The 24,484-nt window shown below is 39.8% G+C and overlaps 1 protein-coding gene and 1 long non-coding RNA gene across 12 annotated transcripts in view; one reads left to right on the plus strand and one right to left on the minus strand.

The window, feature by feature from the left end:
• RORA (RAR related orphan receptor A) overlaps nucleotides 1–24,484 on the plus strand; it is a 406,228-nt gene that overhangs the window by 354,173 nt on the left and 27,571 nt on the right. The gene's annotated exons all lie outside the window — the stretch shown is intronic.
• The window catches only part of LOC311442789, a 44,105-nt gene continuing 35,611 nt past the window's right edge, over nucleotides 15,991–24,484 (minus strand). Inside the window, exons 6-7 of one of the 3 annotated variants that reach the window (XR_014696867.1) lie at nucleotides 24,392–24,456; nucleotides 15,991–16,509 (exon numbers count right to left, since the gene is read on the minus strand). This is a non-coding gene — a long non-coding RNA (uncharacterized lncRNA). Of the gene's footprint in view, nucleotides 16,510–20,614; nucleotides 20,877–22,025; nucleotides 22,301–24,391; nucleotides 24,457–24,484 lie in introns of those variants that run through there. The other 2 variants (XR_014696868.1, XR_014696869.1) reach the window with 2 other exon arrangements.

The following is a 24,484-nucleotide window of genomic DNA, read 5'->3' on the forward strand; positions in this document are numbered from 1 at the left end:
ATAATTGGTTTGTTATATTCAGGCAATTTAATGTAAGAGAGAGATGTTACGCCTTTGACGTTTTATATGCATTGTGTGAAGCTCATGATAAAGTGCTAGCTGATCGTCAGAACTAATATCTAGATGCATCCAAAACACAGTGGATTTTAATGTAATTTTTGTGAGCCTTTGTGAACCTGCTCGTTACACTTGTTAACAGGATTCCTTTTTGACTTTTCTGGAGTTCAAGAAAATACCATAAATCTAAGCTTTGTGGATTGCTGGGGCTTGTGCTTCTCAAACACCCTCCCAACCCCAGTTTCCGAAGCTTCCACTCTGTCAAAAAAAAGCAAAACCTCTGAAAGAGTTTTTGACTTCTTAATTTTACCAAGGAGAGTTAATATTGCAAAGACAGATTGGGAAATGAGTAGTGTATATGTTTTTAGACTGAAACGTGGTACTGCTGCAATCTCCACCTTTCACCTTGTTTTGGCTATTCCGTTTGGGTGAATGTAAGAATCTGCCTGCTTGGAATTCACATCTCCGTAGGGTTGCAGGGGGCTGCACGCAGTACTGTCATCTTGCTGAGGTGCTGTGTAATTGCCTGATCCTCTTTACTTTGCTGTCTAGTTCCTCATTTCTTTCATTTCATTTCTTTCATTTCTTCTCCTTCATGTTAACGTTCTTCATCTCTAATTCACTTTCTTGTGTTCTTCTTTCACTCTCTTTTGAAAGCAAGCTGCCAGTGCCTTATTTAATCCCTTTATCAGTGCAGTTAGGGGTAACAATGCAACTGTACCTTTTAGTCCCTTTCTAGCTGGCTGTTTCACATCATCATGAAAGAATGAAAGACAGAGCCCTCTAGAACACCTCTGTGCTTTACCTTTCTAATCCTTCATGCTCAATTCTTCAAGAGATCTTTGTTCCTTTAGCAGCCTTCTGGAATAGCTCTAAGCACACCAGAGGATTGTGACAACTGGAAGAAACCAGATTGTCTCCAGATTGTCTTTCGGTTTACCAAAATTCAGGTCTGGTCAATAAAGCCACGCTTATCCCTCCCACCTACACTTTTCCCCTGAAAAAAATCTGAATTTCTTATAAACTTTTTGCATTCTGGGCCAGGGTCACCAACAGAGCACCCTCACTGGCAGTGAGTGCAGCTCACTGGCACCCTCAGGAGAACTTAATTCGTGCCTGCTTTTCACTTCACTTGGAGAGAAACTGCTGCTTTCAGATTCTGAATGTTAGAGGAAAGAGGCATGGAAATAATGTGCCAAGGCTCTTTTGTAGCTACAGTGTTTAATTTTGTGTAACAAGCTCCCTGAATGTATACAAATTATTCTGCTTACACATGTGCTTGGTAACAAATCATCCATAGGATGGATTTTTAGAAGGGATCAAACCTCTGCTTCGCTCATGCAGTGCTAGGTAGATGTGAGTTTACTAAAATGAGCTAGCAAGAAGCCTGTATGAACTTACTCTTGAACAAGTTGTACAAAACACAGAAGTCATTATCTAAATTATGTGTGAGGTATACAAAACCAGAATTATAGCGGAGTGAGTTTGTCAACAACTTTTGGAACTGAAATAGGAAGGGAGCAAAGAAAACATGAAGAGACGTTTTCATATTTCCATTACACAGGGATCATATTTTTATTTGAATATACACATTACTTATTTGCATATATACTCTGAGATCTTCATCCAAAACCATGGTTCCTCAGCTCAACCCTAGTGACAGCAGTGAACCTGCTATCTACCTGCCCTTTCCTTGTCTTGCTCCCTGAAGCGGTTATTGAACTGCCACCTTTATCTCATAGACGAGAACCTGGTGCTGATAAGCTTTTACTGAAGGCAGCCAGTAGGTGTTGGTTTGCATTATCAGGTTGTTTAGAAAAGTGGTCTCCCAACAGTTTTAATTGCGTACCCCTATCGGTGTTTTTTTTGTTTGTTTGTTTGTTTTTAAAAAAGAGAATGCACCCCCCAATATATGTATTTTTATTTATAAATTATATATGTGTATTACTGTGTTAATATGTACATGATAAAATAAGCACAGGAAGAGAAATTTTAAAAGGATGAGATATAGATGCAGTAATTTATCAGTGGTATAAAAATACTTTCTTCCTGTACCCCAGTGGATTGTCTTGTGCACCCCACTCTGGAAAGGAGTTGGTCATGAGCTGTTGGTCATTATCAAAGCACACTTGTCTCTTGTTTCATATTTTGTACTCACAATGTCCAGAGCTTGCATGGTAACAAAAAGATTTATAAAATAACATATCTGGTAGTACTTATATTGTTGGTAGAATGCAATCTGGCAGAACTTGACTAGGGATTCACATGCTGGAAGCACGGATGGATTGGGCTACATGTTGTAAGGCCCAGCCGTATACTCACTACCTGAGTTTCAGTGGGGGAATTCCTGGAGGTGGCTAGTGAGTTGTAAGACCACTAAATCTACTAAAATCTATTAGAGAAATCAGTCAGTTATGAATGTCATGAACAATTTTGAATGTCATTTCTAATTTTCACAGATCTGTTGCAGATTTTTTGGCAAACTACTGACTGATGATAGCATGAGCTTTCCACTTCTCCATGAGAAGCATAATTCAGATGTGAAAAGACTTTGGGGTTTTTGTCTCCTGCCCTCCCCTCCCTTGCCAGTTCTGGCTTTGGAAACAGATGGATGTAGATAGCTGATAGCTGCCATTTTAAAAAAAAAAAAAAAACATGTTTATACTTGAGTTTATACCTGTTTTACTTGAGGATATAGCTTGACAATATGTTCTTCTGTTAATTTAGCCCATGTCTCATTTAATTTCTGAAACAAGAACATCTTCAAACATCGTTCTGAAACTCTCTTTCCTACTTGTGGACAATACTGGGAAGTGTATCCTGCACACTGCAAAAATGATTCATTTATCCTTTGCCCTTCTAATAGCTTCATAATTTTTGTCCCTCACAGGACTGTCCTGTGAAGTGCTGACATCAGCCAGTTCATATTGAGTTACTACATCTCTAACAATCCAAAGCTGCATTGAAGTCTAAGAGTGAACATAGCTTCTCTTTTAATTCTAATTAGAGATAAAAGGAGCATCTGCTTGCACAGTGATCGCTATATAAAAATGCTTCTCTGTCACTAACTGGTATGTGACACTTGACCAGGCTGCTTACAGAAACCTGTCACAGTTCTTATGCTTGACCACTGCTTCCCCAGCTGATCAAGTAAATATTTCCTTTCAAACAGTTCTATGGCCTCTCTTCTCTTTCCTCAATTTCTCAGTTTCCAAAAGACCTTCAAGAAAATGATAGCTGTCGATTATTGAATCCATTGCTACCTGGTTTCATATTAGCATTTTGTTTCAGTTGAATACAGTGATTGAGGACTACTACTGTCTGTCATCTTTTACATCTGAAATTAGAGAAGATTAAAAAAGAAAATAAAAAGAATTTAAGCTAAAATTTAAGTTTAATATCTTATGACTTCGTGTCTGTATGTATTCTTGCTTCTTTCTTGTTTTGTACTTCTTTTATTAAATACTTGCGGGTTGGCAATGCTGTGCGGTAGAACGGTGAGACATAAATATATCACTTGCAGTAGGAATATTGTATGGAATCTCATCCTTGTTTTGCTTGAAAACAAGACTTGATCATCTTGGCCGGGCTGAACAAAGCCAAGACCTAAGGGATATGCATTGCTTTGGCTGCAACTTTATTAACACATTTGGGAACGATGCCCAGCAATAAATCGCACAGCGTGAGTCATCGCTTACTCCTTGATTGTTCCTACCTCTTTGGGAGTGCTGCCATCAGCCTTCCCCCTGCCAGCCTGCTATCCTCCTGTTGCTGGGCCACACCACCTTCCATGTGTGCTGGGACTACAGGGAGACTTGGTGAAAGGAGAGGGTAGTTTCCCCACTGTACCAGATGGTAGGAGCCATAGCTCCTTTTTCACAGCTTTCTCAGGGAACTACTGCTGGCCTTTACTGGTTTATTTTTCCTCTCTGGCAACGTGACTGTGAGAAACCGTGGGAATGTGTTTAAGACAGGTGCCACCTAGGAGTGGCAAGCCCTGTACCTTCCCACTGCTCTTCCTGGGCAACACCTAATTTCAGAGGATCACTGACATCAGATAAGGGCCCAGGAAGGCTTTTGTTTGCATGGGCTCCGTTCAGCTGCTCTTCTCAGTTTTGGGAAGACTTCACATTTTAAGGTCCAAGATGAAATTTGCAGCCCAGTTTGGTAGTGCTCGTCTTCCTGCTCCTCCTGCTCAGGCAGTCATGCGCATGGAGCCCCAGCTGCCCTGTTATTCCGGATTGTGACTAGTTTCTGTCTGGGAGAGTTACTTGACTCTTTGCTGCTACCTCTGCTTGTAATGCAGAAGTGTATTGGTAAAAAAAAGTTCCTCCTTGCTAAGCTCACAGAAGCAAGTGCAAAATACCTGAATGAAAAAAAAAGATTGGTATTGTTGCCTTACAGGGAGGATTCAGAGCTGTGCCATCAATAGCAAAACATTGCTTTGCTGCCCTGGTAGCGTATATTCTGAAAGTGGATGGTTTAATTTCAAAGTGGCATTTCTCCAGTTTCTTTTGGCACGGAGCACTCCTCTCTGCCCCAGCAGAACTGATTCCAAATTCTGAAAAGTTACGGCTTTGCGTTGGTTGTATTTCCTCTGTAATCACTTAAATTCTTTTTATGTAGGGATGATAAATTACACTGGGTTGGACTAGAATGTAAGCAGGCTGGAGATCTACTGAAGCGTAGTGATGGCAGAGTCCCAGCCATAGATCTGTGTATGAAGATATGTGGGAAACCCCAGCGGTGCTTTAACTCTGTATTCTGTATTCTGGGACAGAAGCATGAAGGGTCAGACAGGGCCTCCTCCGTTCCATAATACTGTATACAACATGGAGTTGAACGTATGCTTTAGAAAAATAATCATGGTGTGCAGTTGATCGTGAAATCACAGGCAGTCTTTATTTTTGTAAATAAACTTCGCGACAATTTTGGGGCATGCTGATTTTGAATGCCATTAAAGTTGCAACAGAGTTTTTGATGGATTAATTATACCACCTGCGAGTAAACAAAAACAAAGATGAAGCTCACCTGAGCTTTGACTGAGAAATCTGAAAATTGCAGTTTGTTGCATGTGTCCTGGGGATTGTCAGGGGCTGCTCTGCCTGCTCGGGTGTTTGTGCTTTAGTGAGAGGTTAATGTTGCTTTATTTGAAATAAAGCAAGTAGATTCACTGGTGCACAGCAAGTGAAAAATCCGTTTTTCTGGTACTGGATTATGATCTTCAAATCAAAGGCAAAAATGAATATTAAGTTCTTGTAACCACTAAGCTGCTATGTTTCAAAGAGAACTCTTAACTTTTCGGTATGTGGGCTAGGCAGTAACTTATGACAGAATTTTGGAGCCAGTTTCTACTGTTGTTTGAAAGCATATTTCAGCTCCTAATTGTACAGTCGCTTTTCAGTGGCTCCTGAGAACCATAACTACAGATTTCATGAACTATATCCAGTTTTTATCTTTCAGTTTTTATCTTTGTGTGACTATTTGAATCAGTATTTTTTAGAAAATGAGATGAGCTTAAGAAGTTTGATATGTCTGGTTTACATCAAGTGTTTAGTAGTGAAGACTGAGTTTGTTCATCCTACATCATTAAAAAAATAAAATCTTAAGGCTCAAGGTTTAGTCCTTTATTTTAATTTCTTGTCAGCATAGATAGAACAATTATTAATGTTCACTCCTGTTTGTAGTCTATTTCTAGTCAAGCTAATGTGAAAGCTCTAATTTATTTTGTTTTAATTCAGTTTCATGCTTAGATATACTGGTATATGAAATTTGGAAGCTTAATGAAATTTCTTCTTTGTTGTAAGCATGAGCCAGATTGTAGGCACTGTATAAACACTGGAAAAACATATTATCTACCCCAATTAGCTTATACCTTAATATCTGTGATAATCAACATGTTTATTGTAAGACATACCGTATTGTTTTTCCATTCTCCAGCAACTTAGACTTGCGTATCTGTGGCAAATAATGTGTCCAACGTTCAACTCTGGTTGCAAACTTAGTAAATATTTCAGAATTCCTCCAAGTCAGTAACATTTTGTCAACATACCTTACATAGATTGTGCTGACAGCTGATGGTGGCATTTCTCTCCAAACAAAACTAAATGTAGGAGATAGGCTATGTTGTATGAAATCCATACTGCTAAGAAATACATATTCTTTTACAAAGAAGTATATATTCTTAAAAGATATCTTTGTGTAATTCAGTAAACTTGGTTTTCTTGAATTGTATGCAGATCCTATCGTCAGTTCTGGAATGTGCTCTTTCCCTTTTGCCAGGGCTGCCAGACAGAGCCCTCTGATAATCTCTTTATCTATAGGGTTGTCTATAATGTTAATTAGTGAACTCTTTGAAAAACCGGCTTCCACGAGTTAATTTATGCACAAAACATCACTGAGGGTTGTGTTTTACCTGTTTCCCAACTAAGGGACTGAAGTATAGTTTAAGAGACTTGGCTTGGGCCACACAAGAAGCCTGTGTCATAGCCAGGAATCAAGACTCACAATTCATTGCCTAACCACAAGACTTTCAGAAAATAAAATGTTGAACAAAAGCAGATGCAACACTGAGAATTTGAGGCTTGAGTACAGTTTACAGGGTGCTTAACTCTCTGCCCATAAAACTGGAAGGATCTGCTTTGGAAGGCCAATAATGCTTATGCATTCCTAGCGATTTAATTGCAAACTGCCAGACTGCCGAGATTTCAGCCTGCCTTCTATTTCAGTGGTCTTCTGTGCAAATCCAGACAGTACAGGATTTACTTCTCTACAGATGCTTTTAACCCATTGATGCAACTTTGTAGTAATAATTATTTAGGGCTGATCCCTTGGCTCAGAGGAGAGGAAACAGAATTTCAGTGCAACTCTGTCCCAGGGATCTTCAGAATGGTCAAACACATATTACAGAATCATAAGGCAGGAGCTAAAATTGTGAGGCTGCTATTTGAAAGCTTTCTTCACTGCACTTTTCCTTATGTTTGTATGTGTTTTTTGAGCACACGCTCTCTAATCTAGCAAGGACATGATAAGCTCTTGAGACATAATAAGCTCAGTAAGACTTGAAACACTGTTTACCTATTGAAGTATTTGCAAGGCTTCTATTCCTGTTGGTGTACCCAAGCACTCTGCAGTATTTATCGGATCCTCACGGACAGGAATTCTCCAGTCCTAATGTTCCACAAGTATGAATTGAATTACAGGAGGGCATGGGCCCAGCTCCATGATGCTTTTTAATCCTTTAACTCCTGGTGTTTTCAGTGAGACCTACGTGTTTTACAGAAGTTAGACACACGCACGACTCGGTGATAGTTATGACTCGCACTGGCTTTCACATGCGATCCTTGTAACAGCGCAAGGACTTGAAGTCAGATCGTCTCAATCCTGTGACAGCAGGTCCTGTGTTGGCACAAGGGGAAGAAATATTTCACATATTCCTCTGAGAGAAGGTAGGAAAATTCAGGCTAGGATAGGAAGAAAGGATGTTTTTTTTAACTGCAAGGAAAACAAGCCATTGAAACAACTTCTAAGATCGGAGTGTATTTTCTATGGCTTGATGTCTCCTTGTGTATAACAATGGTAGCTTGAAGCGAGATGCCTTCCAGTATCGCTGGTACATATGTGTGTCTCGGAAAACCCACTAAGCCCACTCGGTGATAGTCCACCATTTATCTTGCACGGAACATGAGATCTGATTATAATGTCACCTGCTGCCTATAGGTTTCTGCTTCTGTAAATTTTTTTTTAGCCTGAGCCCATCACGCTGGGGCTGGAAGCAGTATGTTCACAGAACTTCCCTCAGTCTGAGTAAGCAGACAGGTGGATATTTTCGAACAGGCAGTTGAGTATGGCATCTCTCTTACGGTTAGAAATTCTGGAATTGGGAATATGAGGAAGGGGAATGGGATACAGTCTATCTCTGAGTTCTGAACAGCTAAATTAATATATTGGTCAACTATCCTTCCACAGTGCAATTATTTTTTGCACATGGAGAAGACACCTCCCTGAAAATTCCTTGTGACATAAGGTCTCTGACTAAAATTAGGGCATAGCTATTTAATTGTTCAGTTGTCCACCCACAAGAGAGCTACAGAGAGCTCTTTCAATTCCTTGCAATCAAGTAAGTAGCAGTTATTCTCATTTATCCTCTAAGGAAATAGTCCACCAAAAATAATGGGTTGATTCCTTAGCCCCTCCCTGTCACTAATCACTCCTCTCTCTTAGCTACGTATGGACTTGGCCCTTGTCACCAGGGTATCCAAGTACCTCAGTCATTAATTTTCAACTTACAACACTTTGGTGATGTAAGAAAGTGTTGTGTCAATTCCTCAGCTGTGAAATGAGGACATCAAATAAGTGACTTGCCTGAAGTTTCACAGCAATATTGGACGTAGAAACCAGTGACTTATTCATAGACTATTCAGTTTCTTGGAAAACCAGCCTGTGCTCCTCGTCCTTCTGTCTGCTCCCCCTCGCCTCCTCTTCCCGATCTGCAGGCCTAGCAGTTCAGATGTGTATGTTCCAACCATCCACAGGCGAGCAGTGCCAAACAGACACACCCCTCCCTTGCGCGAGCACAACAGCATCTCTGCAATCACGTGGGGAATTAAGTCAGGAAACCGATTCAGGGTAAAGTTAATCCGCCAAAGAACAGTTTCAGCGTGAGTCGTTCGCTCGTCTGGCTCACGAGGTGCAGCTGTACAGGCACGGGAGGAGGGGGAGAGGCAGGGGAGGACAGTGCCTTTCAGTGGCTGAAAATCGATGCTGGTGCATGGCTTGCGGAGCTGGTGTAGTGGGGTTGTGTGCTCCTGTCCCTGGTGGGAATAGAAACAAAATCAAAGCCTTAAGTGAATTTGGTTCTAGTTTCTTCTTTTGAGTGTAGATTGTGAATGTGGGATTTTCACCATGTCTGTAGAGCCTCCCCACAGCACGGTGAAGGGGCAGCTGAGAAGTGTGGAGTTCGGCAAAGCTGTGGATGCGTTCTCGTGACGACATTTTAGTTGTTACCCGTACGGCAAGTTTTTCTTGTGTGGCTGCTATCGTTAAAAATGTTTGACTCTATATAAACTTTTTCTGCTCAAAAGTCAACAATTTCTGAAGAGTTATGAATGCAGCTGGGGAAGATCACTATTACCAGGATAAGTACATTTATGAAGGGAATTACATAATGTCAGTGTTGCAGCTTACTACCACATCTCACCTTGCGACACCTGGACCTACATCAGCTCATGTTACCTTCCCTGTCTATTGTGAGTGGTTCCTCAGAAAACAAGACAAATCAAAATGGTGTATGCTGGGGGGGGGGAAAGATGTTGGTCTTTAGCTGCAGATTATCTCCAGATTTCTGCTGTGACTTCTCATGTGAGAGTCATGCATACAGGTAGAATGCCCTGTTTTGCTGTTCCCACTCCCAAAAGTGCTGTTGAGAGAGCTTCCAAATTGCCCTGCTGAGGTGTGCTTTTAGCTTTCAAAATAAAGCACGTATATCAGAATTCCAGAAAACTTCAAGTAGGGACCTCGGCATGCTAATAACTTGCTTGCTGACAACTAAGGAAAGAAAGATGACAGTAACAAACACTGAGAAGTAGCATAAGAGAAACATAAGAGAACGTGTAAGAAATTGCTTCAGAAGAGACCAAAACTTTAACAACTGGTGTTAATGTTGTGGTTTTTTACATGGTGATGGTATCCTTTCACCTGAATTGCCTTACAACCTAAAACAGCTGAGACCCTGGAGAACTTTTTTGCTGTTGTTGTGGCTGAACCGTGTCTCCCCCACTTTTCTCATTTTCATATTCTGGCTGGAGCATGAGGCCTCCCTGGGAAAGCAAGAGGCTGTTGCAGATGGTCCTCAGTGGTATAAACTTCTGTTGAGAAAAAACTCTGGCCTGTGTCAGCTGCAGCCACAATCCTTTTTCCAACTCTGCTATTGCAGAAGTCTCATAAGAAAAGTGTGGGTGATTGTTTTACTCATTTCTTTTGTTCAGGCTTTGCTCAAAGGCTCAAGATTTGGACGTAAATCAGTTTGAGTTTTCCTCCTCTGCTGAACGCAGATTGTAATGTAACAGCACAGCCACTCTGTATAGTAGAAACCTAATAAAAAAACAGATTTTAACATAGTCACTAATTCCTTTGAAGGAGGCAGTGTTAGCAATTACGAACTAGACTAGACATTGGTAAGAAGTTACAAAATAATTACAGGCTTCCTAAAGTAGTACAGTGTGAGTAATTACAGGTTTAAAAATGTTGTTATGAGCAGTAGTTTATATCGAAACTTCATCCTGCTCCTTGAAACCAGAATACATAACTCTCACCCTGCCACAGCAAATGCTTGTCCTTCTCTGCAGAAGAATGTAGCCTTGCGTTATTGTACAGCAAATGTTCTGTGGTACATTATTTAAATTAGCATATAATAGAAACCTAATTGCCCACTAGGGCCCAAAGCTTTAGCTGGTGTAGATCAATGTGCTTCCACTGAAGTCAGTGTAGCAGTGTTGATTTTCACCCCTTGAGGATCTGGCTCAGCAGCTTGTTTCTATTCCAGGCATTGTTAAAGGAGATAGTGTGTTTAGAATATTAAACCATGGCATTGTCAGAGATAGTCTACTCAATTCATGTGTGAGTGAAGAGAAATAAAGCGGTAAAACTATTATTTTTATCTGAGGATTTCAATTTACAATGTCAATTATTCATATTGACTGATCTGGTACAACAGGGAAATCATAAGCATGGGGTCATCTTGTTGTGGTTTTAATTTCCTACGTCTGTAGTTATCTAATCCTCTCAGTGTGAGCAAGCATGATTAGTATTTATTTCTATTCTGTGTTCCAGTGCCCTGGGCCAGGTTCCATGCTAAATCCAAAGTGACTCTCCTACTCCATTGTCACTAACTTATGCTGCAGTAATTTAACTAAAATCTTTAGCTTCATGTCTAAAGCACCTGAACATATTTCTTCTGTGTGGATTCTGCCCAGACGCTAAGGTTTGTGATATATCTGTATTTTTAATTGTTTTTGGAACTTCTTGTAGCAATGTTTCCTGAATAATACTTGGGGAAACAAGGATTTGGAAAGAGCCTGGTTGCTTGTTAACCATTGAGACAACCAGGAGGAGCATTGTTACGGCTGTACAACTGGTTAATAAATTGCTGCAGTAAGAACAACAGCTGTCTCTCTCTCTGGAGAGTCAAGTACCAAAATGAATAATAATTCTTCACTCTGTCAAATGGTTTTTACAAAAATTTAGAATGCTTGGTTTGAGAAGCTTATTTTACTTATGAATGCTCCATTCAGGAACAGGGAAACTTTAGTTCTGAGCTGAGCCAACAATCCTTTGTTGAGTTTGTTTCCTCCCGTTTCACTGCCATTATTCACAGAAGACCTCTGGCTGCTCCCCCACTTATCTCTGCTTCTACTTGTCCCCCTGGTAGCTTTGGACAATCAAAGTTATGCTACAATTACTCTTCCAAGAGCAGAAATACAGGAGTTCTGGTTAAACGTTTTGGTTCTTCATCAAAGAGAGCGTAGTAAAGGACTCTGTATAAGTGTTTTAGAACACTATAGCATTAAAACTGTCAACAGTTGGAGTTGCTTGGCGTTCGTTCTTGTCTGTCTTCTGGCATATGCAGAACAAACATAAAAAGAAACATCAGCAGGAGTGATGGGTGAAGACTGTTGTGAAAGGGTTGAGAGATCTTTATTCTCAGTAAAATATTCTATGGCTTTATTCAGCTCTGATTACGAGGTTGGTTTCTTGTCCTTGCAAAGCTCAGTAAGTGGTTTTCAGTATCTCTGGATACAATTATTACAATAATACAGGTGTTGTTTCTGTCATTTTACTCTAATCTTTATCGAGCCTCCTTTGTTTTTAGGAAACACAGATGAAATACATTCACTACTTGCCTGCTTCTGCCATTTTGTCATTTGGCCTTTCAAACCTAGTATTAACAATGCAAAGCAAGTTGGTTCTTCCCTTTTCATCTCTCAGATGAATTTAGCAGCAAATGATTCAATCACTTTATACTCTAATTTCCTGCTAGTACTCATACTCTACCCAACACACGTATTCTGCCCCTTTCTGTGGAGCATAGGATTGATTTCTGCTCCTTTGTACTTTCAGAGCTGTCTGAAAAAGATGCCAGTATTCTCTGTTTGGTTCTTTGAGGGATCATTTTGCAATTTTTTTTTTTATTAGTAGTATTACTTGTTAATAAACAGAGGTATAAATGAATTATTACAGTAATCATACAAATGTTGGTGATAAGGCAGTGTATCCACATCATCAGGTTCCTTTGGTTTTGGTAGTAGGATTTTTCAGCTTTGATATTGTTGTCTTTCTTTTCCCCACTTAAAAACATGAGAACATATTTAACCTGTGTGACCATAATATGCAACATGAATCATCACATATTGAGGTAAAAATGCTGTCCTAGAGCCATGTGCAGGAGAATAACATCTTGTTATCCTCATTGAAAAGAATGTCAAAATTTTCACATCTGATGGTCAACTGGCACAACACTAAAGACGAGAGCGTGTGTTTTTGTAATCACATCAGGTAACTCACAGTGCAGGCTGGTGTTATTTCTAGAGTATGGGAGCCTCTGATGGCACATCATATTTTCTTACCTGTATAGGTTTGATGAAAAGTTGAATGAACTTTGAGAGCAGCAAAATATGCTGGTAACTACACTGCAATAGATAAGCTGATAATAATTTGCTTGGATCATTTTACTTCCCAGTGAGGCCATAGTGGTAGAGCTATTACGTGTTGGGCTTTTTGCCTTTTTGTTAGGAAGAAGCAGGATTGCAAAGATAATGGGTGAAGGCGCTGGAGCATTCATGGCAATAATTTCTAAGAGTTGGAGATAAATAGGCAGGCAAAGCTGAAGACTTATCTGGGTGGGGATATTAGCATTTTGAATACTCTCTGCAGAGATGCAGTTATCACTTAATTGACTTTACCTTAGGGAACACTAGAAAATCACTACTTGGCCATAAAGGAAAAGCTTTTTGCACAGAGTCCACACAGCTCTGTTGTGCTGTACAAGCAGCTGAGGTCGTTACGCTAACAGTCACAACAGGGAAGGAGAAAACCTGCCTCGGATCTGCTGCTATGGGAGCTCAGACATCTTGTCCTTCCTTTAGATGTATCCTCACGATTAACTTCCTCAGCTTGAATCGCAGCTGTCACCTCGCTTCTCTCTTGATACCACAAAGAAAGTTGGTGTAAAGGTGAGGGCGTGGGGCCTGCCTCTCTGGATGCCAGCTGCTGCCAGGCGGGCCCTGTCCCCAGCAGGGGCAGTGGATCCTGGGGCTGCCGTTTTAGCCCAAGGCCCGGCCCATCCCATCCCATCCCATCGCCACCAAGATGGTGTTGCAGCGGTCAGTCCGTAGGTCTGTCTGCCACACGCACCCCTCATGTCTGGCTGTCAGAGCTTGCTCTGCTGCCCTTTCTGTGGCATTTTTAAGCCAGAGGGGAATTCTGCATTCAGAGTCGCAGCAATTTGTGCTGCAAATTGGATGGTAATTGACTGCTCCCTTGAGAGGCAGGCACGATGTGCAGCCGCTGCACGCATGGCTGGTCACAGAGCTGCCGTGCTGTCCGTCCGTGCGGGCGTGGAGGAGGGGAGGCAGGACCAGGGCCGGCTGATCAGAGGGAGAGGGCAGGGACGTGCCCACCTGATTTCCTGTCGCATCCCATGTCAGCTGCACAGCCCAAGGAGCAATGTAGGAACCAGGAGAAGACACTTTTTTTTTTCTCAACTTGGTTTTCAGTCTTAGTCTGGAACAAAGGGGGTTATTTTGAATTTTAAGGATTTTTGTGGAAAAAGAATTGATCGTGTAGTGTTTAGAGAGGCTTCAGTCAGACCTTTCATTTGCCTCAATCTGCCAAGAACAGATTGGTCTCTTGCAAACAATATTGTGCTTGTATGAACACAAGCTGATACTGTTAGTAGACTGAGATGGGTGTGTGGTGTCAGAGCACATCTGGTTTCTTACCTTGCTTATTTTCTGAAGCTCTTCACTATTTTCAGGTGTGCACAGCTGATGTCACTGAAACCCTCAATTCAATAGGATTTTTTCCTACAGAATAGTTGCTTGTTTTGTTTGTAGTCATTATTTTAAATTTTGCTATCTAAGCACGTTAGGATTTTATTGGTATTATTCCTTCAGCAGCAACATCAGTTACTCTAGGCATTGTTTAAAATATTTTTTTTCATTTCTTAGTGAGATTTGGCTTAGAGCAAAATCAGTAAGGGGAAAAAGAATTAGTAAATCAAGCCCTTCCTTTCCCTTTTCGAACCTCTAATTTTTCCAACCTCAAGTAAGTACGTGAAAGGGGTTTAACAACTTTAAATTGGATTTTGGAATGTCAGATGACTCTAATAGCCTTTATACACAAATAACAACAGAAGAGCTGATTATTATTTCTGGGCTCTGCGATGCACTTATGTAATCGTTAATCTTGGCACTTCTTTATCTCCAGCAGATTAGGAGGGCACTGTCATTTTGAAGACGGCCATTAAGTAGACTTTGTTAGTGTTTAAATATGTGAAGCTTAACTTTAATCTTCCTTAATGTATCTGATGGAGGTATCCTGTGCATACAGCATCATAACAGAGCAATTGTAGTAAGTTTTAGTCAGATATTTGCTGCAAGAGTCCAACCGTAGATGTTCTAATGTAAAATATTAGTTAAATAGCATCTGAGGACACTCTGAAAGCTTCTTAAGTGTAAAGCATTAATTTATCTACTTGAAACAGCAAGCAAACTTGCTTTATCTATTGCCTTGCAGTTGCTTTTATCATGGAGAGGTAGGAAATGAAATGCTATGAAATGAATCGTCAAAAGAAAGGGTTTTAATGGAGGTCAGAGCACCTAACATAATTGTGGCAAAGGAAGATCTTTCACCTTTTCACAAGCCTGTAATTTTCTAAAGCGTTTTTGTGAGGAAGTATTTTTTTCCTTCCATCATCCTTGTCAAAAAATGATGATTTTCAAACAGTGAGGATAGTATATACAGACAGGAGAAGAACTACGGAACCAGAGCCGAGGCCAGGGAGATGGCATGAATGTGACTGGCAGGGGGACAACAAATCACATGCACATAATGCATGGTTTGAAGAACATGTTGAAAACTATCTCTGGCAGAAATGTTTTTGAGTGTTCCCTAGACTGTTTTTGTTATGTGGTAAGCCCCACCCTATACAATTTCCATCTCTGATATGATCCTGCATGTTCTCCTTCCTGGTGTCGTTCTTGCGAACGGGTCATACATAGCATTTCCTTCCTGTGAACATCTGAAGGAGGAGAAAAATGTGCACCCAACCACCACCAGGCAGAACTGGCTGCTATCCAGCAGCTCTCCCTGTCCTTGGCAAGATGGGCAGTCCTGGCCTGGCTTCAGAAGAATGAGGGACCACCAAGGAACTTAATGCAAGTCGAAAGGACTACTAAAAGTAGTTTTATTAATCCTCTAAAGACATCTGAAGAGAGCATGCAGAGGAGCCGTGAAAAGATGAGACAGCACAAAGACCCTAAAACAGTGGCAATGAACAGCATCCCTGGTTATAAAAATAAATAAATAAATGTCCCTGTGCCAGTTGGGAAGATGCAGAACACAGACTCCAGAGGAACCCCTGTGTGAGGTTTGAGGGATCCTGGTTTGGGCCTGAGTAGGTGAGCTGCTGGCAGCCAAATATCACTGAAGGAGTTGCAGAATAAATTCTCAGTATTGACTGCCATGTGAATCCAGACAGGAGGTGTTGGAGGAAATTAAAAATGAGCGAGTGTTAAACAGGCTTTTTACTGTTTAGAGTTCTGAAGTTGTTTTTGGTTGTTACTGTTCATCCCTTAAATGAATCATCTGAAAATGAAAACTTAAACTAGACATTGAGAGCACACCTTTGTGAGAAACTAATGATTCCACTTGGCATACAGCATCAAAGAAAAACTTTTTAATGACATCAAATTTGTGTACAGCCAAAAAGAAAATGAAAATATCTTAAAAAGGAAGATGTAGTCACTTGAGAATGATGGAACTTTTCTAGTCTGGGTAAAATATTTTTTTTGTGCTACTTTTTCTTCTACAATTACATCGAGTTTTTGAATATTTTTTCATCAAAGTGCAGCTCTTTTGCAAGGAAGTGTCTTCTGCACTAGCCATGTTTGTCTTGCTTTAACGTATTCATACAAAGTGTCATTTCTCAATACACATAGTGATACATCCTGCAATTTCTGCAGAGGCCAAACCCTTAATAAAATTTTTGCAGACCAGCAAAATGGCAGGACAAACCTGAATCATGACAAAACCCTTTGTTTAAAGGGACACCTGCCTTATTGGGCAAAGTATATCCTCTTGTATTTTCCATATGCTTTCCATGTTCCTTTTTCCAGACTGACATTTGCTGTCTCGGGGGTAATAAATACTGAACTGCACCATGACTTGGCCAAACTGTAAATGTAACAGAAAACGTGCATTGGAATAGGGAACGGGCGGAGGTGATGGGTCACTAACCAGGGGAAACCTGCAAAGTAGGAGCATGCATTCAGGAATTATGGATTGATCAGAGAGCTATCTGCCTATGCATGGAAAGAATGAAATGGAAGCGTTACACACAGTCACATTTAGTCTCATTGACCTAATGTTCAGTGATTCACCTTACAAATGAATTTAGTTGAAATTGTTAACAATTTTCATACCATGTTGCAAGTGAAGTACTACTTTTACCACTGTTTCAAAAAGCTAGTAAAAGATCTTTCCTTAGTGAACAAATGCTAGTGCAATTTAGCTACCAACTAATTAAATCTCATTATTTGGCATACAATGTAACTATATGCCTTTTAATAGGGACTAAAATGATTGCCTTCAAAGTATTGATAATTTAAGGCTGTTCAAAACCCGTGAAAAATAATTAAAGAATGTTGTGCTGGCATACTTTTTTCTGGGTTAAAATTAACAAGTGGTTTGTAATTTCTTCTTTGTTTTCATGCTGCAAACAAACAAATACATTGAGATGCTCCCACAGGCCAGCACATTTAATTAGGAAGAAGAAGCTGGGAGGCCAGTGTTGGAGTTAACAAATTCCGTGTTTGGAATGCCAGCTCCTGCAGCTCAGAGTAGGAAATTTCATAGAAAAGGTGGACTTCATGCATTAATCAACAGAGCAAATGTTAGAGGTAATTTAGATTTCCACTCTGAAACAGACATTATTAAAAGACATGCCTTATTGAAATTAAGTCTTCATTAGTTTCTCTTATTTCTGTTTATTTCTGTATTTTGTATAAATAGAAATATAGATACATTTCAGCTTTTCAATGCAGTTGGAGGAATTTGACTCCTTTTGTCAGGGAGGCGAGAATGCCTTCATTATTCTCCAGTTAGTTCCAGAAAATATATTTCTTCCAGATTATGTTCTCATGCAAATTTCACTTTGTTTTCTTCCTCTCTGTTACTACTAAGAATGAAAGACCCAACTCCTATATGGAGTACAAATCAGCGTAGATTTGCTTTTATCTAATATCAGGGAAAAACAACTGCAGAGTTGAAGAAATCCCCGTGTGTCTGAGTGTATCAGGGCACTTTCTCTGCCTTCAGGTGAACATGCATCTTGGCCTGCCAGCTCACTTCTTTCTTTTTCTTTCTTTCCTCTCTCCTTTCCTTTTTTATTTGAACAGGCAATATGCATTGGTTTGTTCTAGCAGCAGAGCAGCATGGTACAGAATGTGTCTTAACAGAACTGTGCTTATGCCCCTGCTGCAGGTGTTCCTCTTCACAGATACCCAAGGTTACTGGTTATCTGAAGGAAGAAATTAGGGATGACAGAAACCAAGTGAAGTCTAGAATCCTCTATCAACATAGCGTGGAATGAAATAACTGCTAGCTTGCTGCTTACTGGATAAATGCAGTAACAAATCAGAATAGAAAAAACAGGCAGTGCTGCCACTTACCGTGGTCATAACTCACACCTGTGTTGCTTCTGAAAGTTGTATTTTGTGTAATTTTGTCAAGAGCAACCTTTTGTAGGTATGCAATTAAACCTGTAGGCTTTATTTATTTATTTGTTTGTTTTAATCAGATAACTGGTCTGGTCACAATCACTATTGTGTAGTTTTGTGGCAGCTTTTATCTAAGCAGTGCAAAACACAGCAGATGTATGACGAATGGTGTTTGTTTGGAGGTCTACTGACTTGCTTCTTGGGTCATAAAATGAAGATGCAAGACTTGGCAGTATGTACCAGTTGCCTAAGATAGCTGTGTAGAGGTAAAGGCTGATTATCTTGATTATGTAGATAGAGAAAATGAGAAATGGACCAGTGTCTCCATTCACATAGCAAATCAGCAGTAGTATGAGAATTATATCTACGTCTTGATGTGCAGTCCAGGGCTTTGAATAAAACTATGTTGCGTTCCAGTAAAGGCAGTCACATGATTGCAGTGTCAAGTGTGTTTTTGTTTGTTGTGAAAACCTGCTGTACTGCATTGCTTTATTTAACAACAATTATATTCAGCTCAGTCCTTAAATTAATCATACTCCAAACCTTCCTCATCATAGCCAATGCATCTAGTGTTAATTTTGAACCAGAGAAGAGAATTCAATACTCATATGTTTATTCGTAAGCAACTGAGTGAACAAGAAAGAACGCAAGAAGCCAAAGTATTATGAAGTATAATGATGTTTTGGGTTGTTTTTTTTTTTTGAATAGATATAATATAATGTGGAAATACTTTCTGAACATATCAAAATAGTCAAACCAGTCTTAAAATGCTTTGGATTTGAAATGCATAGAACCTTCTCCATTCTTTCCCTCTTCTAGTCCCTGCTATTAATTCTGGTTACTATGCCTGTGGGTGGGGTCTACTCAGAAAGAACAACTCTTTCCCCAGATCTGGAACCAGGAAGTGGTTAGGATTTTCTTAATTTTTTTCTTATCCTTGAAAGATTTTATATCATTGTTACATAACTTACTGCATTGTACAACTTCTGCTGTATTATTTCAACCATCCGCACAATTCCTGTTCAATTCATTTTCATGGAATTAGTAACGAAGGTGGAGCTTTCAAACCCCCCCTCAATTTAACAAACTAATAGATTTTAGTTATAAGTTGGATGTCCTATCAAGTAAGGACTAGTTTTCTGTGCTCTTGGATGACAGAACATGTCTGGATGTGGCAGCCCCAATTATTTTAAGCAAAAGCATGAAGCTCACTGCTTTAGTGTGATTTCTCATCTGTGGTTTGCCTTTGTAATGTGCCTGTAGTCCCAGGCTAGGATTGTCTCTATCAGTCATTCCTTCAACAAGGAAAATCAAACCATTTAGCTTTTGACTACAAATTAGATCACTGCTCTTTTTTTTCCTCAAAAATAGAAGGGAAAAAATAGTTATTTCAGTTGCTTCATTCTAGAAATGTTGAGATACCAAGTTGCCTTGTTGGATCAAGAAGAATAAGAATATTTCTGGATGAATAAAGAAAAGACTGTGGAGGGAGATGAGACTGTAGTAAAAAAGAAAAAAAATGATTTTGTGTTACACACGTGACTGAGCAGGAGCAGACTTCATCTCTCTGAGTTCCTCTTAAAACCTTTTGTCATTTTTTACATTGTGTTCCTAGACCCTTGTAGAAGTCCTATATTTTGTGTTGGGAACTTCATTTTGTTTTATTTTTTCTTACAGAGGTTAAGTATATTTTGATGTTCTATTAAAGTTTTTTTCAGGAGTTTTCCATTTTAATATAAAATTAAAAATATCACAGCAGTTTCACAGAAATAGTTGTGCCTATTGGAGAATCCGAACTATTTTCCATATATCCTCCTGTCATTATGCATTCAGGTATCTTTGTTGAAGCTAGTGCTTAATGTAATAACAAGCTCAGGTTCTTTAATTTAAAATGTGTAAGTAAAATACCGAGGTTTAAAGAAGAACATTAAGCATATAATTTAAAATGTGTAAGTAAAATTTTGAGGTTTAAAGAAGAATATTAAGCATAAATGCCAGTGATTCTGGCATAAGAATATGAGCCCTTACTGCACTGTTCCCTTTGACGTGTCTAAATCACATAAAATTGAAAGATTTTATATCATTGTTACATAACTTACTGCATTGTACAACTTCTGCTGTATTATTTCAACCATCCGCACAATTCCTGTTCAATTCATTTTCATGGAATTAGTAACGAAGGTGGAGCTTTCAAACCCCCCCCCTAAATAAGTAAATAACAGAGGCTGAAAGAATTAGATTTATTCCTAAAATTCATCCTTGCAAGCCCCAAAAGTGCTCATGTTGTTGTTCTGTACTATTTATCATGCATCTCATTTCATACTCTTTGAAGCCAAGTGTTTGTAGCATTATGGAGTGCTGCACACAATCAGTTGACCTAATAAGAGGGATCCAGCTGTGTTCAGGCCCAAAGAGCCAGCCTTGGCATTGCAGCATTTCTGCCTCGTGTGTTTGAGGTGTTGCTCATACTTTACTTTTAATTAATACTTCGGTGGCTACATTCATTTGCACTCCACCCATCACACCCACGGACTTCAAAGGATTTGTACCAGCATAACCTCAGTATTTATTTTGTTTTATTATTAGTTTGATTTCCTAAGGAAACAAGGCTTAGAGAGGTTGTTGTGTTTGTCTTGATTTCTGCCCATCCATCCTACTTCTCAATTTCCAAACCCATTTTCAACCCGTTGGTCAGTTTTAGGGAAGCTGGACAGCATCAGCAGTCTCAAAGAGGTGTTCCTGCACACTTCGTGGTAACTGAAGATGGCCAGGTGATGCTCTGAGGGATGCTGCTCAGCTTGAGCTCAGCTATAGGTATGACAGCTTGTAAAGGAGAAAAAGACACAATGAACGTCCCACGTGCTGGGAGAGCTGCTGTGATGTGATGTCAACTGTACTAGCCCCCCAGAAATCCAACCGTAAGACACAAGTCTCTAGCATGGCAGCTTTCTTAGGTCTTCTCGGGAACTCTTTGTTCCTAGCTGTGCCATTACAATACCCAGCAGCCTACTCATGGTCAGAACGGAGTTAAGGTGGGGATTGCACATTGAATAAACAGACCTTCACACAAGGAGCGGGCAGGTAAATGGAGCTTGTCTCCATCAGCTATTGATCCAAGCAGTTACTGTGTGTTCTGAAAATGCCTCAGATGTCTACCAACCAGATGTCATCTTTAGAAGTACACAGGCTTTAAATATTTTAATATATATGAGTGGACAGATGGTCACTTAGCGTAGCATATTAATGGAACGGGCAGAGCAGTGCTGCCACTGGCTTTTAGTTTAGTGGAATTGCAGTGTTTGTAAGCTGCAGGTGTTCAGAGGCAAGTAATTTGCAGCCAGCTCAAATTACTTAGGGTACATGACAGAGCAAATTATTTAGGTAATGAAGCTGAAAATGCAGGAAGATTAGAATATTATATAGTAAAATCATTCCTTGTTAATTCAGTTTGTGATCAGATATTATGTTGCTTTAAATACCACATTACATGCAGTACCCTTGTTTGAGTCAATGAATATGTATGAATATGTCAGTGAATATGTATGCCTCCTAATTTAATCAATATACTTACGAACAGCACTAGCAACATCGTCTGGCACAAACTGCATCCCTTTAGAAACAAGTTAGCCCAATTTGTACATGTATCGTGCTTCATTCAAAACCCTTCTGAATTAGCTACAAAGTTCTACGCGCCCTCTGAAGCAGGGGACAGGTAAGCCACATCCAGGGAAGGGAATTTAAATGTTTTTTGAAGAAAAAGAAGAGAGAACTTCTTAAGCAGTACCCTGAGTCTTAAGAGACCCCAGCTCCTGTCCTGACTGTAATATGCACACCGCATCTGGCCGTGAAGTCTTGAGTTCAGCTAGCAATTTTGGCTACGCTGCTTTCACCAGAAAGCAAGTGGGTCCCAGAAGGATGCTTAGTGCCCATATAGCTTCTAAGAAATAGACTTCAGTCTGGCACACTAACCAGTACAAGCTTCAGTCCATCTTTACTGAGTAAAAAAAAGAGGGTGTACACCTGGAATTTTCATTCACACACCTTAACAGAGAAGAAAAGAGAAAACTTAGATCTCTGGAAAATCTTTTTTTTTTTTTCTTCTTCTAAAGAAGAATGTTTTCTTCAGGGTGGATTGATAATACACTTTCCTGTGTCAAGGCTCAACGCGTTTCTACTTGGATGTCAGAACTGAGGAGAAAGATGTTCCTTGCTTCCATGGCTGTACAGAGCCTTGTCCTGATGGGAGTCTGCCCAAGGAGTTAGAAAGGAAGAAACTATTATGACGAGCTTTTAGAAAACAGTTCCTTACCAATGCAGAATTAGTTAGTTTTCTTTCCCCTATTGCTCAAACCAGACAAGGAATAAAGCAGCATTTCATGATATGGGAATTAATAAAAAGGGACGGGCTGTCTGGAGGGGTTGGTTTGGGGAGAGGCCTAAAAAGGCAGGCAAGTCCAGTGAAACTGGTTCAGATCTGGGGAAAGAAGTGAAGCCTGGAGTAGGAAGAAATAAGGGATATTCTTCTGTTACAGATGCCAACAAAAGATGTTGTTTAGTTGTCTCTGGTTGTCTGGTAGGCATGTTCATTAGGAGTTAGGTGGAGACAATCATGTAATTTAGGCATATCAGAGCTACTTAAAGATATTGCCAAGACACACTGGATGGAGGAAGAAGAATGGTTCAGGGGACAAAATACTTTTTTTTTTTCTCTTGCAGTGTTTGGGCTCAAGTTACTGTTCTGTCTGATTTCAAGTAAATCAGAGTGTGCACTCAGTTTTCCTGCTGTAAAATGAACCATCACACAGCATTACAGCAGAAAGACGATACATTTCTTGGAAACTACGTGCCGTTCCAGTGATAGGAATAGCTACGTTTTAAGGGATCTTTGATATACACGTTTATAGAAGTGGGTGTCAGATGCCCTTCAGTTTTACACTAGAGTGCCCTGTGTTTGACATCAGGTCACAACTGCTACCTGTGGCCCTTAGTGGTCGCGTCTTTCTCTCAGGAGCTGTTTCTCTAGCAGTTTGTTCAATGCTTGAGGTGGGTCTTCGTGCTTGTGTTTGTATCTTTTGTTCCTGGTGTTTGTTTGGGCTTCACTTCCTATTCATCACTGCCTTTGGCAGAGGACATCATTGGTAGTATTCTGGAGCACTGTTATTTCAGGGTGTGAAAGATTCTCAGGCCTTTAATCAGGGAATACAGACGACATCTGTCACCTGGGTATCTGTAGCGGTTTCTAAGCAACCACGAGAGTTTATTTTTTTCTGCAGTTCATATTTAAGAAATAATTTGCTCATGCATGAACCAGAATCAGCCTGAGCACCACCTCAGGAGACAGAAATTGTAAACTGTAATTTAGGCTAATTCTAGTCTAAAATATGAATTAGAGTATTTTATACAATCTTGGAAAATACACTATATAAATATATGTAAGCACAGCACAGGTACAATTAATAAGAACACGGCAGGAAGCTCTAAGTAACTCTGGGAATGTGAGAAACCAAGTTGGAACATATTCTTGACATGTAAAAATATTTCCCACCTGCCTTGTTTGCATAAGAACAAGGTTTTAGCAAGTACATATTTGCATGTCAAAGTTATAAGTGGGGAAAATATTTTCACCCTCGTAAGAAAAATGCATAATCTTGGCACAGGCAATTTGCATTTAGTAAGTTTAAAGTATCCAAGTCCTTTCATGCTGTATGGAAAGTGTATGAACTTGCGACAGGGATTCCATTTCAATGAGCTGATTTGCAAAGGCAACCACATAGAGCAGTAATTGATCTGATGTCTTTCCAGGCATTAATTTGTAATACAATTGGTTGTGGCAGTCCCAAGTAATTTATGTTTCTGAGTTTCATCCCACTGTACTGTATCTCAAAGTGAAATGTTAAGCTGAAATTGTAAATGCTATGTGCTCTTGAAGGTGTAGTAAATTCTAGGGAATTGGGAGTTCTGAAACGATTCTGGATTTGGTGCTGCTGTTTGTATGCACGCTGGTCAGCACAATCCAGCAGAGCTGGAGCCTGTGAACCTGAGTAGATTCTCTTCTAACAGTAAAGGACCCTGGCAAATGCATTTGGGACCAATTATTGCACCTTTTAGGCTATTAGTAAGCTAGCTTCAGGCCATCACTTTGAAGGCATGTTACATTCCTTCAGAAACACTCTGCAAATGTCCTGTTGCTTAAGAAACAGAGATTGCATAGACAGACTTCATGGGTGATTTAACTAATATGCTGGAGATTGTAGATAAACAAGATCCAATTATATCATACCTCTTCGTAATAAGGCAGTAATTATGCATATAAAAGTGAAATGTGAAAAATATATTACCGTGTAGCTGTTCAGATGAGCTTTATTGCTGTTCCGCCAAAGGAGCTGGAGAAGGCTGGTGACTCCTTGTAGCAGAGTAAAAAAAAATAACCA

This window comes from Aythya ferina (genome assembly GCF_964211825.1).
Source record: "Aythya ferina genome assembly, chromosome: 11".
Lineage (NCBI taxonomy): Eukaryota > Metazoa > Chordata > Aves > Anseriformes > Anatidae > Aythya > Aythya ferina.